The 17298-nt window shown below is 36.4% G+C and overlaps 1 protein-coding gene across 2 annotated transcripts in view; it reads right to left on the bottom strand.

Annotated features, from left to right (window-relative positions):
* Positions 1-17298, bottom strand: part of GRB14 (growth factor receptor bound protein 14) — a 148662-nt gene that overhangs the window by 65732 nt on the left and 65632 nt on the right. The gene's annotated exons all lie outside the window — the stretch shown is intronic.

Below are 17298 nucleotides of genomic sequence, written 5' to 3'. Positions count from 1 at the left end.
CTCTAATTCACTGATCAGTATTTGGAAATACAAGAAGAAAATTAGCTGAAGAAAGAGTGACTTGACTATGTGCATGGGGAGGAAGAGGCCCAGAAAAAAAGTCATACCAAAAGAGATTCCTTCATTCTATTGTCTACCCATACTTTCCTCAAAAGCCTTCAGACTATTCTTATACTTCCCTATGCTTCCTCCTTCCTTAATGAGAAGTGATATGATACTGACTTAATATGTTTGGGAAGGAAAATTTTTTAAAAAGAGCAACTGATGGGAAATCTCTCTGCTGATGTTAATCAGTACATTATCAGTAAGACATAGTCTTGAGGTGTTACCTACAGAATTGAAAAGTTAAGTGACCTGTTCTTGGTCAAACAGCTAGTATGTGTCAGTGGCAGGCCCTGAATATAGGCCTTCCCTTGAACTCAAGACCAGCCTAATCTCTACCATACTATAATGCTCTTATATTGCATCTTACTTTAAGAAGTAGTATGTATGTATACATATATATACACACATATGTAACTTTTCATGTTCCAATATTGCATTGATAAGAAATCTTATTAACTGAATTTAAAATATAAAGTTAATGTCTAAAGAATCCTAATGCCAAATTATTGAAACAAAGAGTCTTGCTTTTCTACCTTAATTTGACAGACAAGACTCACATACTAAATGGCCACCAGAGGGAGCCGTCATATCCCAACATATCAATAAACCCTTTTTTGCTCCTAATAACTTAAATTTGAATTGGGCAAAAGTTGCAGAGTTCAAACTAAGTAGACACACAGGATCAAAGTCTAAATCAAGCCAAAAATTCATAGGGCTTATGGATTAAAATTATTTAAGAATACATCTTCCATCATAATGAAGCTTTTTTTTCTTCTCCCTTTTTTACTGGTTATTCCATATAATCTACACACTTTGAAAATCATTTGGATTCAAGCTGAACACTCTTTTTCCAATTTGATGAGATAAATGTTGAGGATTCCATTCAGGTGGAATTCTGCAACAAGAAATTGCCTCTATAAACATTCTGAACGTTCTTCAAATAATATCACTGGTAGTTCTTCACAAGAGTAGGTGAGAAAACACTAGGCAAATTATTGAGAAAATTAGAAGGCTTCTCTTTTTAAAATAAAGTGGGATGACTTAAAATAGGATGACTGATATTTAGAAAAACCTATCCGGATATGTAAATTGGTTAAAGGAAGGGGACTATTTAGTCTCTGGAAGAAAAGACTGAGTGGGAAAAGTATTATTCAAATATTTGATGGGCCATCTGTCATGTAGAGGAGGTATTAAACTAGCCTGAATAGCAGAAACAGATTTAAGGGTCAAGGGAAAATTTCCTAACAATGAGATCTACCTGATGAATAGGCAGTTCTTAAGGGAAGAAATCCAAACTACTTACAGTCATATTTTTGAAATGCTCCAAATCACTAATAATTAAAGAAACACAAATTAAAGCAAGACTGAGGTTCTACCACACTCATCAGATTGACAAATCTGACAAAAAGAGAAAATGACAATTGTTGAGGAAGTCAGGGAAAAACAAGAACATTAATTCACTGTTGGTGGACCTGTACATTGGTCCAGCCATTCTGGAAAGCAACCTGGAGCTATGTCTAAAATATTACTAATTTATGCGTGATTTTTGACCCAGCAATAGTACTACTAGGTCTACACGGCCCAAAGACATCAAATAAAGAAGAACAGGCCTATGTACAAAAAAATTATAGAAGCTCTTTTGCAGTGGCAAAGAACTAGAAATTAAGGTGATAACCATTAACTGAGGAATGGCTGAATAAATTATATTATATCAACATAAGGGAATATTGCTGTGCCTTAAGAAATGACAAAAGGAATGATTTCAGAGAAAACTGGGGGAAATTATATGAACAGATGTAAATTAAAACAATTTATACACTAAAAACAAAACTATAAATACGGAAACTCTGAAAGACTTAAGAACTCTGATCAACACAATGGCCAATGACAATGCCAGAGGACCAATGATGGTTTAATGGATTAATATACAGAATTAGACACACACTTTTGGGCAATGTGGAGATTTGTTTTGTTTAATGATGTGTATTTGTTAAAAGAGTTTTTTTTTCTTTTTTTAGGGGTGGAAGGGTAGGAGGGACACTAAATGCTTGTTAACTGAAAATAAAATTGGATCTTAAAAGAATTAGAGCTATCCAAAAGTGAAATGAGCTGCCTCAGGAGGCAGTGGGTTCTCTTTCACTGCTGGGAGTTTAAGCAGTTGGGTAGATTGCAGAAAGGGTCCTTTTTCTGATATGAGCTGGTCACTAAAGTCTCTTCCAACTGTAAAGTTTAATCATTCTATGAAGCAGGTTCTTTACTGAGAGAAAGAAAAAAAAAATAAGAGCTACGTAAAAACGCAACAGGAAGCCAAGATGGTGGAGTTACAAAGGAATCTTCTGAAGCCCTCCCAAATTTCCCTCCAAACAACTAGAAAACTACCTCAGAACTGATCTGGGAGCAGGGAAGAAGTTAACCAGCACAGCAGGAAAGGTCTTTCTCACTGGGGTGGGAGGGGAGCAAGGTCCAAGAGCAGCAATCAGCTTCAGGGTAGGGGGTCTGCAGTAAGGCTCCAAGCCTGAGGCAGTCCCCGAGTGAAGCCCTGCCCCACTGCAAACCAGCAGCCCCCTAAGCTGAGCAGTCTGAGCAGAGCAGCAAGGCACCACCCCAGTGACCCTACTCCCAGCACAAGCCACCAGCTAGGTGTTGACCCCACTGCTGACCAATGGTGAGGGTCCCCCCCCCAGGTTTGGCCAACAGCGAGACCTTGCCCCTGGGGACTGCCAGCTGAGAGATTCTGTTTCCATAGCAACCCAGCAACAGGGCCCTACCCCAGGGGCTGACCAGCAATGGGACCAGTTACCAAAAAGATTCTGTTACAATGGCAATCCAGCAGAAAGACCCCACCCCTAGGGCAGGCCAGCAGCTAGACCCCACACCCAGGGGAGGCCAACAGGGAAGTTCCACTCTCAGTACAAGTTAGAAGGGTAACATACCCTCCAGTGAAAGCAAGAACCTAAGCCCTGAAGTCCAGTGAAAGCCAGCATTAAAACCCTGAACCCCAGCACAAAAAAGCTAGGGACAGTGAAGGACCAAAGCCCAGTTCTCACATAACACCAAGTCACAAAAAAGGCAGAAAAAAATTAGCAAAAAGACAAAACAAACCCCTCCCCCAAAAAAAGAGATTGACTATAAAACGTTACTACAATGATAGGGAGGATCAAAGCATAAACTTGGAAGAGGCCAATAGGGTCGAAATGGCTACATGTGAAGCCTCAAAGAAAAATGTAATTTGGTTTTAGGCTCAAAAAGAATTCCTGGAAAAACTTTAAAAATATTTTTAAAAGCAAATTAGAAAAGCAGAAGAAAAATTGGGAAAAGAAATGAGAGTAATGCAAGAGAATCATGAAAAAGCATCAATAGCATGGGAAAAAAATATACAAAAATTTACCAAGGAAAATAACTGCCTGAAAAATAGAATTGGCCAGATGGAAAAGGAAGTATAAAAGTTCACTGAAGAAAATAACTCCTTAAAAATCAGAATTGAGCAAGTGGAAGTTAATGATCCTATGAAGCATCAAGATACAATAAATCAAAGTTAAAAAAAAAGAAGAAAATGGAAAATTTCTTATTGGAAAAACAACTGACTTAGAAAGTAGATCCAGGAGAGATAATATAAAAATTGTTGAACTACCTGAAAGCCATGATTAAAAAAAAAAAAAGCCTGGACAATATCTTTCAAGAAATTATCAAAGAAAATTGCTCAGATATATTAGAACCAGAGGGCAAAATAGAAATGGAAAGAATCCATCCATCACCGCCTGAAAGATTCCAAAATGAAAACTCCCAGGAACATCATGCCAAATTCCAGAGCTCACAAAGCAAGGAAAAGTACTGCAAACGGCTAAAAAGGATAAATTCAAATATTGTGGAGCTACAGTCAGGATTACACGGGATTTGGCAGCTTCGACATTAAAGAACTGGAGAGCTTAGAATATAATATACCAGAAGGCAAAGGAGTTAGAATTACAATCAAGAATCATCTACCCAGAAAAATTGCATATAATCATTCAGGGGAAAAAATGGACATAACAAAATAGAGGACTTTCAATCATTCCTAATTAAAAGACCAGAGCTGAATAAAAAATTTGACCTCCAAATATAAGACTCAAGGAAAACATTAAAAGGTGAAAAAGAAACAAGAAAGAGAAAATATAAGAAATTCAATGAGGTTAAACCATTTATATTTCTATATGGTAAGATAATATTTGTAACTCTAAAGAACTTTATTACTATAAGAATAATTAGAAGGAGTATACAGACAGAGGTTATGGATATAAGATGACTTTGATAGGACGACACTACCAAAGGAAAAACAAAAACAAAAACAAAATAAAGTGTGAGAAAGTAAAACTTCACTGGAAGAAGTGGGGGGGGGGATTGAAAGAGGTAAATTATTCCACATAAAAGAGGCATGAAAGAGCTATTATAATGAAGGGGAAAATGGGGGTAGGGTGGAGTGACGGGCAAAGCTCATACCTTATTCTCATCAAAATTAGCTAAAAGAGGGAATAACATACACAGTTAGATACAGAAATCTCTTATCCTATAAGGAAGTAAAAAGGGGTGGGAATAATAGAAAGGGGATGGGGGACTGATAAAAGGGAGAGTAGGTTGAGAAAGGTGGTGATCAGAAGTAAAACACTTGTGAGAAGGGAAAGGGTGGGGGGGTAAGAGAGATAGGGAGCAGGGGAAAATAGCATGGAGAAAAATACACAATTATCACAACTATAAATGTGAATGGGATGAACTCACTGATAAATTGGAGCAATCATGATCTCAGACAAAGTAAAAACAAAAATAGACCTAATTAAAAGAGATAAGGAAACTGTATCTTACTGAAAGGTACCACAGAAACAAAATCATATTAACATGAAATATATATGCACCAAATGGTATAGCAACTAAATTTTTGAAGGAGAAACTGAATGAGTTACAGGAGGAAATAAATGATAAAACTATACTAGTTGGGGACCTCAACTTTGCCCTCTCAGAACTAGATAAATCTAACCAAAAAATAAACAAGAGAGAAGTTAAGGAGGAGAATAAAATTCTGGAAAAGTTAGATATGATAGATGTCTGGAGAAAATTGAATGGAAATAGAAAGGAATATACCTTTTTCTCAGCAGTATATGGCACATACACAAAAACTGACCATGTATTAGGACATAAAAATCTCACAACCAAATGCAGAAAAACAGAAATAGTAAATGCATCCTTTTCAGCTCATAATACAATAAAAATTACATTCCCAATAATGAACAATGGAAAGAGAGATTAGAATTTAATTGGAAATTAAATAATCTAATGTGAAAAAAATAAATGGGTCAAAGAACAAATCATAGAAACAATAATTTCATTAAAGAAAATTACAACAGTGGGACGTCATATCAAAATTTACAGGATGTAGCCAAAGCAATAGTTGGGGGAAAATTTATATCTTTAATTTATATCTCTAATAGAGAAAAAACAGATCAATGAATTGGGCATGCAACTAAAAAAAAAAACTAGAAAAAGAACAAATTAAAAATCCCCAATTAAACAAAATCAAAGGAGAGATTAATACAATTTAAAGAAAATCATTGAACTAATAAATAAATCTAGAAGCTGGTTTTATGAAAAAAAATGAACAAAACAGATAAGCCTTTGATTAATTTGATTTAAAAAAGGAAAAAAGGAAACCAAATTACTAGTATCAAAAATGAAAGAGGTGAATTCACCATCAATGAAGAAGGAATTAAGACAATTGTTAGGAGCTATTTTGCCCATTTATGTGCCAATGAATTTGACAATATGAATGAAATGGATGAATATCTACAAAAATATAAATTACCTAGATTAACAGAAGAAAAATAAAATACTTAAATAATCCCATCTCAGAAAAAGAAAGTGAACAATTCATCAATGAACTTCCTAAGACAAAATCCCCAGGACCAGGTGGATTCACAAGTGAATTCTATCAAACATTTAAAGAACAATTAATACCAATACTATATAAATTATTTGGGAAAATAGGCAAAGAAGGAGTCCTGCCGAATTCCTTTTTATGATACAAATATGGTGTTAATACCTAAACTGGGAAGAGCCAAAACAGAGAAAAAAATTATAGACCAATTTACCTAATGAATATTGATGCAAAAATTTTAAATAAAATACTAGCAAAGAAATTACAGCAATATATCACAAGAATTATACTCTATCTCCTGGTGGGATTTATACCAGAATGCAGAGTTGGTTCAATATTAGGAAAACTACCAACATAATTGACCATAAACAAAACCAAGAAAAATCATATGATTATCTCACGAGGTGCTGAAAAAGCTTTTGACAAAATACAGCACCCATTCCTATTAAAAACACTAGAGTTCAAATGATTCAAGATACTCCCAAAGGACTAATGATGAGGCATACTATCTGCTTCCAGAGAAAGAATTGATATTGCTTGAAGAGACTAAAGCATGCTATTTTTCACTTTTTCATTTTTTTTCTTTTAATCAAGTCTTGTACAAAATGACTAACATGGAAATGTTTTACATAATTGCACATGTGTAACCTATATCTGATCGCTTGCTGTCTCAGAGAGGAAGAGGGTGGGATGGATAGAATCTGGAACTCAAAACTAAATTAAAATGTTTAAACAATTTTTAAATGCAATGGGCTACCATGGAAATTAGTGGGTTCCCCATCACTGGAGTTCTTTAAGCCAAAATTGCATAATCACTTCTAAAGGACTCCTTTTCAGATAAAATATGGACCAGATGGTTTCCAAGGTCATTTCTAACTAACCATCTGTGATTCTATGACCTTAGGCACCAAAACAAGTGATGTCCTTAAATCAGTTTGGGGAGAATGGACATTTTTTCCAACAATTCTTCCACTGATCAAAACATTTGAAACATTTCTCTTTGACAACCACCCCTCTCAAGTGTATGGCACAGTTTTTTCAGTGTCTTCAGGAGTAGCAATACTGGAGCATCAACTAGGCTTCATGCTGCTCTTCACACAACAAACTCTCTCCCACCTCCATGCCTTTGCACAAACCATCCCCCACTTCTGGAATGCACACTCCTTACTTCCCCTTAGAACTCTTAGCTTCCCTCAGCACTCAGCTCAGTGCTCAGCTCCTACATGAAACCTCTCCTGGGCTCCAAATATGCTAGTACCACCTCCCCACAAAAACAAATCACCCTATATTTATTGTATATGTCATATATACTTCTCCCCTAAAGTAATGATAGCTTCTTAAGGTAAGTTTTTCATTTCTTTCCTGAATAAATGCTTGTTAATTGACTGACGAATTGGCCTAAATCTAATCCATCATATTCCCTCTATTACAACCCCAACTAGTCAACCAGCCTTTGTTTAAGGCCCTCCAGTGAGGAGGAAACCTATTACTTCTCTATGGAGCCACTTGTGGATAGCGTTAATTATTAGGAAGTTTTTCTTTATGTTAAGCTCTCCTTACATCCAAGAGTGAAGCCGATGGTGAAGTAGATAAGAACACTGAACCTGGAATCAGGAAGACCTGAGTTCAAATCCGACCTCAAACACTAGCTCTGTAACCCTAGGTAAGTTAATTAAATGCTGCCTGCCTCAGTTTCCTCACCTGTAAAACAAGGATAATGATAGCACCTACCTCCCAGGGTTGTTGAGATCAAATGAGATATTTGTAAAAAGTGCTTAGCACAAGACCTGGCACATAGTAGGTACTATATAAATATAATATTCCCTTTCCTCTTCTTCCCTTCCTCCTAAATCTGCTTCTTTGCAACTTCAGTGCCTTGCTCCTAGTTCTGCCCCTGGGACCAGCAGAGCAAGTCTGATTCTGTTTCCAAAGGCCAGTCCTTCAAGTACTTAAAGACAATTATCAAAGGACCCCAAGTCTTCTCCAGGTGAAGCATCCCAGTACTTCAGTTCTCCAGTGGCATGAATTCTAGGCCCTTCACTATCCTGGTTGTCCTGTTCTTGAAGCTCTCTAGCTTATCAACAAAATTCCTAAAATGTGGCACCCAGAATTAAACAAAATTCTCCAGGTATATCATTTCCTGAGTCCTGGACATTATGACTCTCCAAATTCAGATTAAGACCACATTAGCTTTCTTGGCTGCTATACCGTGATCACCCAGCCATATTTAGTATACAGTTCACTAAAATTCCCATATCTTTTCAAACAAACTTAAGGTAGGTGCTACCGTAGATAGAGCACTAGGCCTGGAGTCAGGAGAACCTGAATTCAAATCAGACATTACGAGATGATCAAGCACCTTAAGTGCTCTAAGCCTCAGCTTCCTCATCTGCAAAATGGGATGTTTCCCTGGGTGGTTGTATCAAACGAGATAACATATGTATAGCAGCATTTTGCAAACCTTAAAGTACAATTAATGCTAGCTATTATGAGCTATTATTATGATAGGCATGGCTTCCCCATGTGGTAACCAGAGATTTTTACTTTTTAATCCAAGGACACAACTTGATATTTATCCCTATTATTTTCATATTAGACACTATCTAATGTTCTACCCTGTCCAGAACTTTTGGATCCTTACTCTGACATCCAAGCTTACCTTCCTAGTTTAGCATCATCTGTAATTGTGATACACATACTACCTAGTCCTATACCTTTGTCAAAATTACTGATTTAAAAAAAAAAATTAGAATCGCACAGGGTCAAACATAGATCCCTTGAACATTTCACTAGTGTCCTCTCTTTCTGAGGAGACATTGAAGTATTACTGATTACTCCTTGAGTTCAAGGAACCAAATTCCCACACATATGACTGTACTATTATCTGTCCCACTTATATTCATTTTTTCTACAATAAAAGAATGATAAATGTGAGATGCCTTTCAGAAACCTAGGTAAACTACATCTACAGCATTCCTCTGATACTGACAAAGTCATCCAATAACACTGTCAAAAAAAGGAAATATGATTAATACCCCATAACCTCTTTTTGAGGAAACCATGCTGGTTCTCAGTGATTACCACTTTTTTTTTCAAATGCTCAGTATTCCTTTAATAATGTGTTCTAGAATCTTTCCAGGAATTGAAAATGAGCTCAGCACCTTTAGTTTGCAGGTCTCATCTTTATTATTTATTTATTTATTTATTTTTTAGGCAGAAGATTTGTCCTTCTCCAATTCTATGGTACATTTGCTAGTCCCCATAATCTTGCAAACATCAACAGGTAGCTTTGTAACATCTGCCAGTTCTTTCAGTACCCAAGGATATGGTTTATCTGGGCTACAAAGGTCATTGAGCAAGAAGGTATATCATTAGAGATCATCTAAGTCAACACCTTCATTTTACAGATGAACAAACAGAAGGCTTCGGAGATTAAATGACCAGTCCCTAATTATAAAGCTAGTTATTGGCAAAGCAGGACCAGAGCCCAAGTACTTGTGACTCCTAGTCCAATGTTCTTTCCACTATGCTGTGTAATGAAGGGAGGGAAAAGAAATCTTCTATAAGGATTTCTCCTCTGTATCCCAACTGTTCCTGATTCCTCCCTTCCACCATGGGCCCCAGCAGCCTTCACTTATCCCTTAAGAATCTCTATATCCATCTCCCTCATAGATGTTTTATATTTTAGCCACTACTGAATGCATTTCATGCCCCTTTTAAGATACCACCCAATTACTGCATCCCTAAATCACATCTTCAGAACTAAAACAAGGTTAGGGTTATCAAGGATCACACCAGAAAGACAGGTAACAGATAACAGAGTACCTGTGTGTCAAATGACCAGATCCAAACTAACCCAATATAATATACCCCATTCCAAAACCAGCCTGAGTTTACTGAAAACCAGAAATCAAGGTGACCTCAAACTGTCATCTATCCTACAAGAGACAAAAAGGAAGAGGGAAAAGAACAGGAATTTATTCAGCACCTACTATGTTCTAGGCATTGTGCTAAGCTCTTTACAAATATTGTCTTATTTGATCCTCACAATAACCCTGGGAGGCAGGTGCTATTATATCCTCATTTTTCAGTTGAGGAAACTGAGGCAGAGTTAAATGACTTGACCAGGGTCACACAGCCAGTAAGTGCCTGAGGCTGGATTGGAACTCGGGACTTTCTGATTCTCACAGTAGCTCTTTATCTACTATACTACCTAGCTGCCCCTAGAAGAAACTTATCAAAGATTTATAAAGCTTTGTTTACCTTCTCTATCAAAAACATGTTCCTTCCCTCTAGAGCAGAGGTTCTTAATCATTTTTTTTTTAATGTGTATACTCTGGAACCCTTTGACAGCCTGGTGGAATCCTTAATACAATGTTTGAAGATACTTAACCAGGAATTACAAAGAAACCAAATACATTGGAATATAGTTATCAAAATATATTTTTTAAAGTTTATACACCACAAACTAAGAATCCCTGCTCTAGAATCTGCTTGAGGTACTAAAGTATCACTATATGTTGCTACCATACATATATGAATCTGCCAATCAGCCCAACAATTTTCGTTCTGGATAATTCATTAAAACCAAAGTTATCAGTAGGCAATTTTTTTTACAATCTACACAGAAACCACTGCGTTGGATATTATAGGGATGACACGGTAAGACATGGTCCCTACTCAAGGAATTTCCAAGACCATTGTGGCTGGAGTGGCCATAAGAGGTTTCATATAAAAGAATCTGAACTCAATCTGGGCTTTAAAGGACTGGTGGAATTAGGATAGGCAGAAAGGAATGGAGAAAGTATCCCAGGAAGATGGACTGACATCACTAGCACAGGAGAGGCAACGTGGATGCTATGTTGGAGAAGTAGTAAATAAAACTCTGATTAGTACAAAAGGTTCACAAGCAAGCTCACAGCAGCAAGAAAGATATTTGAAAAGGCAGGTTCAGCCTGTGAATGTCCAACTCTTTAGAGTATTACAATGTTAAAATCAAACAACAAAAAATACTAAGTGTCTAATGCACATAAGTACTAAGCTCTCAACGAGCATTTGTTGGAACACACTGTCCATATGCCTTTGGCAGACAAAACCAGAAAGTATTTTCTAGGAAGAGTGGACCATTGTGATGAAGAATGGTCTGACACACTTCCTACGATGCCAGCTGCTCTGAATACTATATTGTATTAAAAAATACTGGAATAAAACTATAAGTGGCGGCTAGATGGTGCAGAGGATAGAATGATGGGCCTCTAGCTAAGAAGATCAATCTTCCTGAGCTCAAATCTGGCAGGTGTGACTCTATTTGCCTCAGTTTCTTTATCTGTAAAATGAACTGGAGAAGGATATAATAAGCCACTCCAGTATCTTTGCCATGAAAACACCAAATGGGGTTGTGGCGAGTTAGACATGACTGAAACAACTGAACAACAACAAAAAAAAAAGTATAAAGCACAGTCTCATTTCCTGAATAAGCTTACATTCTAACTAGGCAACATACATAAAAAGCCTAATTATCACACAAGAACCTAATAATAAGACAACCCAACAATTCAAAGAGAGATCACACAATTTCATTACTGGCAGGATTATGTGGAAATAAGTATACTCTTACACTCCTAATATAAATGCAAATTACTAGGATATTTTTGAAGAAGAATCTGTCAGTGTACAGTAAAAGTTAATAAAATAATCAGATCCTATGATATAATTATACTCATAATTGGGAATATAATCTTTTATTTTAACACCAATATTCTTCCAGGGAAGATGTAGGCTCCAAGTCATGGAACACTACAGTCTCCAAAGAACTATAACTGGAGATCATGAAAAAAAACAAAACTACACACACAACTAAGAGATGATGGGCTTAAGCAGGCAAACAAGAAATTTTGCAGATGTTGTCAGAAAAACATAAAGATCAATCACATAGCAAGCAGTTTCCATGCATTGTAAAGAAAATTGGAGGAAGGCCTCCGGTGTAAAGATCAGACCCCTTCTGGCAAACTTATAGGACAAGACAGATTGTTAGGCATAGCTGGTTTGCAGTCTGTGTCACTGAAAAGCATACCCATATTGATCATAGATCCAATTGTGAGAAATGATCTCTGAGGATCTTTTCACGAGTAAAGCCACCTCAAAGAGTTAATCATTTGACCTGGTAAAGAAACATGCTTTTCAACACATCCTGTACTTTACCAGACCATCCCCCCCCTTCCCAAACTTGTTTTTCAGCAGGTAGCAGGGAGGAATAATACCACCCCCCCTTCTAAAACTGCTTACTCACTCTTGCAAAAACTTCCCTCCTTTTTCTTGTCTCTAGGCAATTGTCTTTGTTCTCTGTTGCTGGGGTAGAATTTCCGAGAATAGATTGTGCCCTCAAGGCTTACACCAATGAGCTGAGAAGAAGGGGGTGAGGGAGGAGGAGTTGCGGTTAGGGACTATATAATCCTTCTTTGCTGAGCACACCCTTGCACTCTTTCAGCAGAGCAGTCTTACACAGATGGAGGGTGTCCTTTCTCAAGAAAGCTAATAAAGAAAACTTTCTCTTTGCTACATTGGAGTCTCCAGAATTTATTGGTAAGGGTCTCTGTACCCCACACACAATGAAGCATTAGTATATACTAAGAAAAAATTTATGAGAGGGACACAAACAAGAGTCACATAATGCCGGTTGTAGTCATATGAACAGGCTATAGGCTGCATCTTCAAAGGCAATACACATATTAATGAAATCTCCCATATACTGGAGTGTACCAGAAATATTATCCCCCCCAAAAGATATCAAAAAGAGAATTGGAACAAATTGTTCTCATCTACCCATTCTACTGGGGGAAGTCTTCACATGCTTGGGGAAGAGAGCCCCCTAACTCACCGATGGGTTTGAGACCTGTCAGATACCCTCAACCTGGTTTAGACCCTCTGCTGAAATGGTTTACCAAAGTGTGACTGCTGTGCATGCTACAGCTTCTTGGAGCCACAGGTGAAAGTGGGGTGACCAGCTGGATATTCAAGGTGAATGAGCAGCCCTGAAAAGGGCTTGGCAAGCTCTCACACCAGAGGGGCTAGTTCTCCCTCAACACACCATACACCCCACTAGTGATCTAAAGCTGGAAAAGATGCAGCTACTCTACTCTACTCTACTCTAACCCTGATACTCATAAAGGTTAAGTTACTTTACCCAAGTCATATGTAGATAGTAAATAGCAAAGTGAGTAATTAAATCCAATCCTTTTAATCCAAATCTGGCATTTTTCTATACTGTCTTTAAATGTCCAAAACTCAAGTAACTAAATAAAATATGGCATATCACTTCAGTGTAACAATAAAATACAATTAAAAAAAATATGAGGCATAAAAATAAAATATGAGAATCAATCAATAGGCATTAACAACAATCATGATTACTATGCTTACTATGTGCCAGCATGAGTAATGAGGATAAAAAAAAGCATTAGGACCTGCCCTCAAGGAGTTTACATTACAATAGGGAACACAAAGTATACATAAAAGATGAATACATAGTAGATGGAAGTTGCCTTAGAGGGGAAGGTACCAGCGGCTGGGGAGAAAAGCCAGAGATTTTAAGAACAAGATTCGGAAGAAGAACATTCTGGGTCCAAGGGATAGCTCGTGTAAGTGCATGGAGATGTGGGAAGTGTCACGTGTAAAGAACAATAAGATATCTAAACTATAAAATGTTGAGAAAAGGAATACATGTTTAAAAAAAACGACAAAAGATGCAATAGTCAGGTTCTTAAGAATTTTAAATGCCAAACAGAAGAATGCATATTTGATGCTAGAGGTAATAAAGAACAATGGGAGTTTAGTAAGGGGAGTGGCAGGAGGGAAACTGTCAGATCTACATTTGAGGAAAATTGCTTTGGCTACTGTGTGAAGCCTGGATGGAGTGCAGACTTGAGTCAGGCAGTCCAATTAGAAGTCTACTGCAACAGTCCATGGAAGAGATGATGAAGCCCTGAACGGGGTCAATAGTTATTAGAAGGAAATGTATGTAAAAGATGTTTAGAAGACTTACAAGATTTGAGAACTGACTGAATATGTGGGGTAATACCAAGGCTGCAAACTTGAGTAAAAAAATTAATGTAAAACAATAGTAAGCCAAAGAAGAATAAAAAGCAAACACACTGGAAAATATCCACACACATATGTGGATATGAGTGTACGCATGTGAAGGGAACTAAAAAGGAGTGACAGATAAGTTGCTAGAGATATAAGGATAAGATTGAAACCACCCTATCACATTTTAGCTATGACACCCTAGCCACATAAGAACACATCTCAATCAACCAATCATAAGGTTTAGATTAAGAGAAAAAGTTCTTCCAACTGGAGTTGGAAATGTAGTTTGGATTCAAGTTAAAGAGGTCCTGAATGTCCAGATAAATCACTTGGAGAAGAGGAAGGGAGAAAAAAAAATTGGAACTCAAAATATTATAAAAATGAATGTTAAAACTATCTTTACATGTAATGTAAAAAATGAAATACTATTAAGTGAGGGGAAAAAAAGAATTTGAGCTCTTTGACAGCAGGGACCATGGGGAAAAATCACCAATGCTCAAAATCACCAATAGGTAGGTAAATCTAAATTAAAACAACTCCGAGGTTCCACCTCACACTTTTCAGATTGAGAAAGTTGACAAAAAAAAAAGAAAAAGAAAATTACAAATATTGGAGGAACTGTGAGGACAGAAATATTAATGCATTGTTGGTAGAGCTGTGAATGGTCCAACCATTCTGAAAAGCAATGCAGAATTAGGTCTATAACCCAAAGAAATCAAAGAGCTTTGAAAAGGTCCTATATATGCAGAAATAGTTTAGCAACTTTTTGAGGTTGTAAAAAGCTGGAAACTAAGAGGGTGCATATCAATTGGGGAATGGCTAAACAAATTTTAGTATACAGATGCATTGTACCATGATGAAAGAAATGGTTTCGGAGGGCAGCTAGGGGGCACAGTGGAACAGAGCACCAGCCCTGAAGTCAGGAGGACCTGAGTTCAAATACGGCCTCAGACCAAACACTCAGCACTTACTAACTGTATGACCCTGGGCAAGTCACTTAACCCTAACTGCCTTAAAAAAAAAAAGTAGAAAGAAAGAAAGAAATGGTTTCTTAGAAACTTGAGCCTTAAATTAACTGATTGTGAAGAGAACAAAACCAGAGAACAATTCACACAATAATAATACTATAAAATGAACAATTCTAATAAACTTAAGAAGGTCCAATGATGAGATTATGAAGAACATCACCCATTGCCCGAAAGGTCTTAGATTGATTCAATATACAGGATGACACATACATTTTTTGGACACATATAATGTGGCGATTTGTTTTGCTTACATCTTTCTTACAAAGTTTTCTTCTCCCCCCCAAAAAAAATGGAAATGAGGAGAAGTAGAAGGAAGAGAAAATAAAGGTTAGTTAATTGAAAAAAAAATAAAATTTAATCTTTAAAAGAAAGAAAATTTTAGAACTCAGGTTTCCAAAATCAAGAAAACTACATATGATTGATTAAGTTAGTAAAGAGTTTCCTCCCTTTTCCCCCTTCCCCTGGTACCTCTAAGACTTATACCTAATTATCTTGATGGTTATCAAATAGCAAAACTCATTACTGAAAGAGAAACAAAGGAGTAAATTATGAAACAGCCTTAATGAACCAATTGATCAACCAGCACTTAGTAATCATTGACTATTTACTGCCAGGCACTGGGCAAAGCACTAGAGAGATACAATGACAAATGTGAAACAAAAGCCTTAAATCCTGATAGATCAGACACTAAAAGCCATGGAAGTGACTTTCTACTGACGCCAGATACTTTTAGACATGTACTGTACTCACTTTGTCAAGAAACTGGATGCCTACTACTAAATCTCCCTTAAAACCAGCACTGATCTGTTTAAGGTAAATAAAGATGCCATACACTGAGCTGTGAGATTAGTCTGTGCCTTCTTGATGGAAAGGCAACTTTGTGCACAAAAAAATATATAGTGTGTAGTAATTTGGGGTATTCGTGTGCAAGGCTCATTTCAATAAAGTTATGTTAGTTCCTGACATATCCACAGAATCATCTCCTCACCTAGTAAGGTCTAATCCAATGTGTAAAAGAAACAGTAAGGAAAAAAAAAAACTCCAGCCCCTAAAGTAAATGGCATCAGCCTTGGCAGAATAGCTGAAGAGACATATGAGCCTTGTGAGGGTTATAATATCATGGAAGTTGGCCAGGAGTACTTTCATCTGTAACATGCCAATGTTTATACATAATTTTATATGTTTTGTTTATTGAAAAAGAAAGTCATAGGGTTGGGCCTTACATAGTTAATACCTATTGTGGAAAACCTTAAGGAAACTTATTACAAAAGCTGAGAAAAATTCAAAAAGTTGTCAACTAAAACCTCAGATCTTACTCAGTAAATACAAACATTATTTCCAAAGTAATCTTGATCTTCTGATTATCTTTCAACTCTTAAATTGATTTTCTATTCAAGTTTTGCTGCCACTGTTCCCCCATACTTTAAAAAAAAAGTCCTTGAAAATGATAGCACCTTTTATTCATGTTTTCCAATCATACTTTAAAACAAGGAATGAACAAAACAGATATTATTTTAAATTTGCATCATTCTAAAAGAAAATACATTCAAATTTATATAATTTTCTAAGTGGAAGGGACTAAACCAACTCCCTCATTTTGCACATAAGAAAACAGACACAGAAAGGTTAAGCAGAGTGGAGATCCAGAGCTATAGCTTTCTGAATGGGAAAGAAAACCTGCACAATAATTTTTAATATGCAATTTAATTAATAACTTCCAAAACAAGGAAATGGCGTTAGGAATAAGCAGTTTAGAATGAAAACTATAAAAATTATATACCTTAATGGGAGGAGAGGCACCAGGATAACAATCAAATTTAAAAGGTAGCTAGAATATGCAAGTTTAAATGAAATATATGCGCTACAATAGTGATTACAGTGTTTAAGTGGCCATAATGAGTACAATTTTTAATTGATCAACAAGGAACTCAGTTATGCATTGTCACCACACTTAAACATAAGAGGAGTATATTCAGATCATTCTAACTTACATGTCAAAATATAGTGTTTACATTAAAATATCAAATGCAACGTAAATGACACAGAAAGCTAAGTCTTTATGGCAAACTATTTGACAAAATATATTTTTTTTAATAACTGGAATTATCACAACATTGACACAAATTTAAAATAAAAATCAATATAAATAGGTAAAATTAGGATTATAAACTGGAAAAT

The sequence above is a fragment of the Vombatus ursinus genome, unplaced genomic scaffold (genome assembly GCF_900497805.2).
Source record: "Vombatus ursinus unplaced genomic scaffold, bare-nosed wombat genome assembly UNPS02014779.1, whole genome shotgun sequence".
In the NCBI taxonomy this organism is placed as follows: Eukaryota; Metazoa; Chordata; class Mammalia; order Diprotodontia; family Vombatidae; genus Vombatus; species Vombatus ursinus.
Note: the sequence above shows the minus strand (reverse complement) of the source record. Positions and strands in the feature narration are given on the sequence as shown.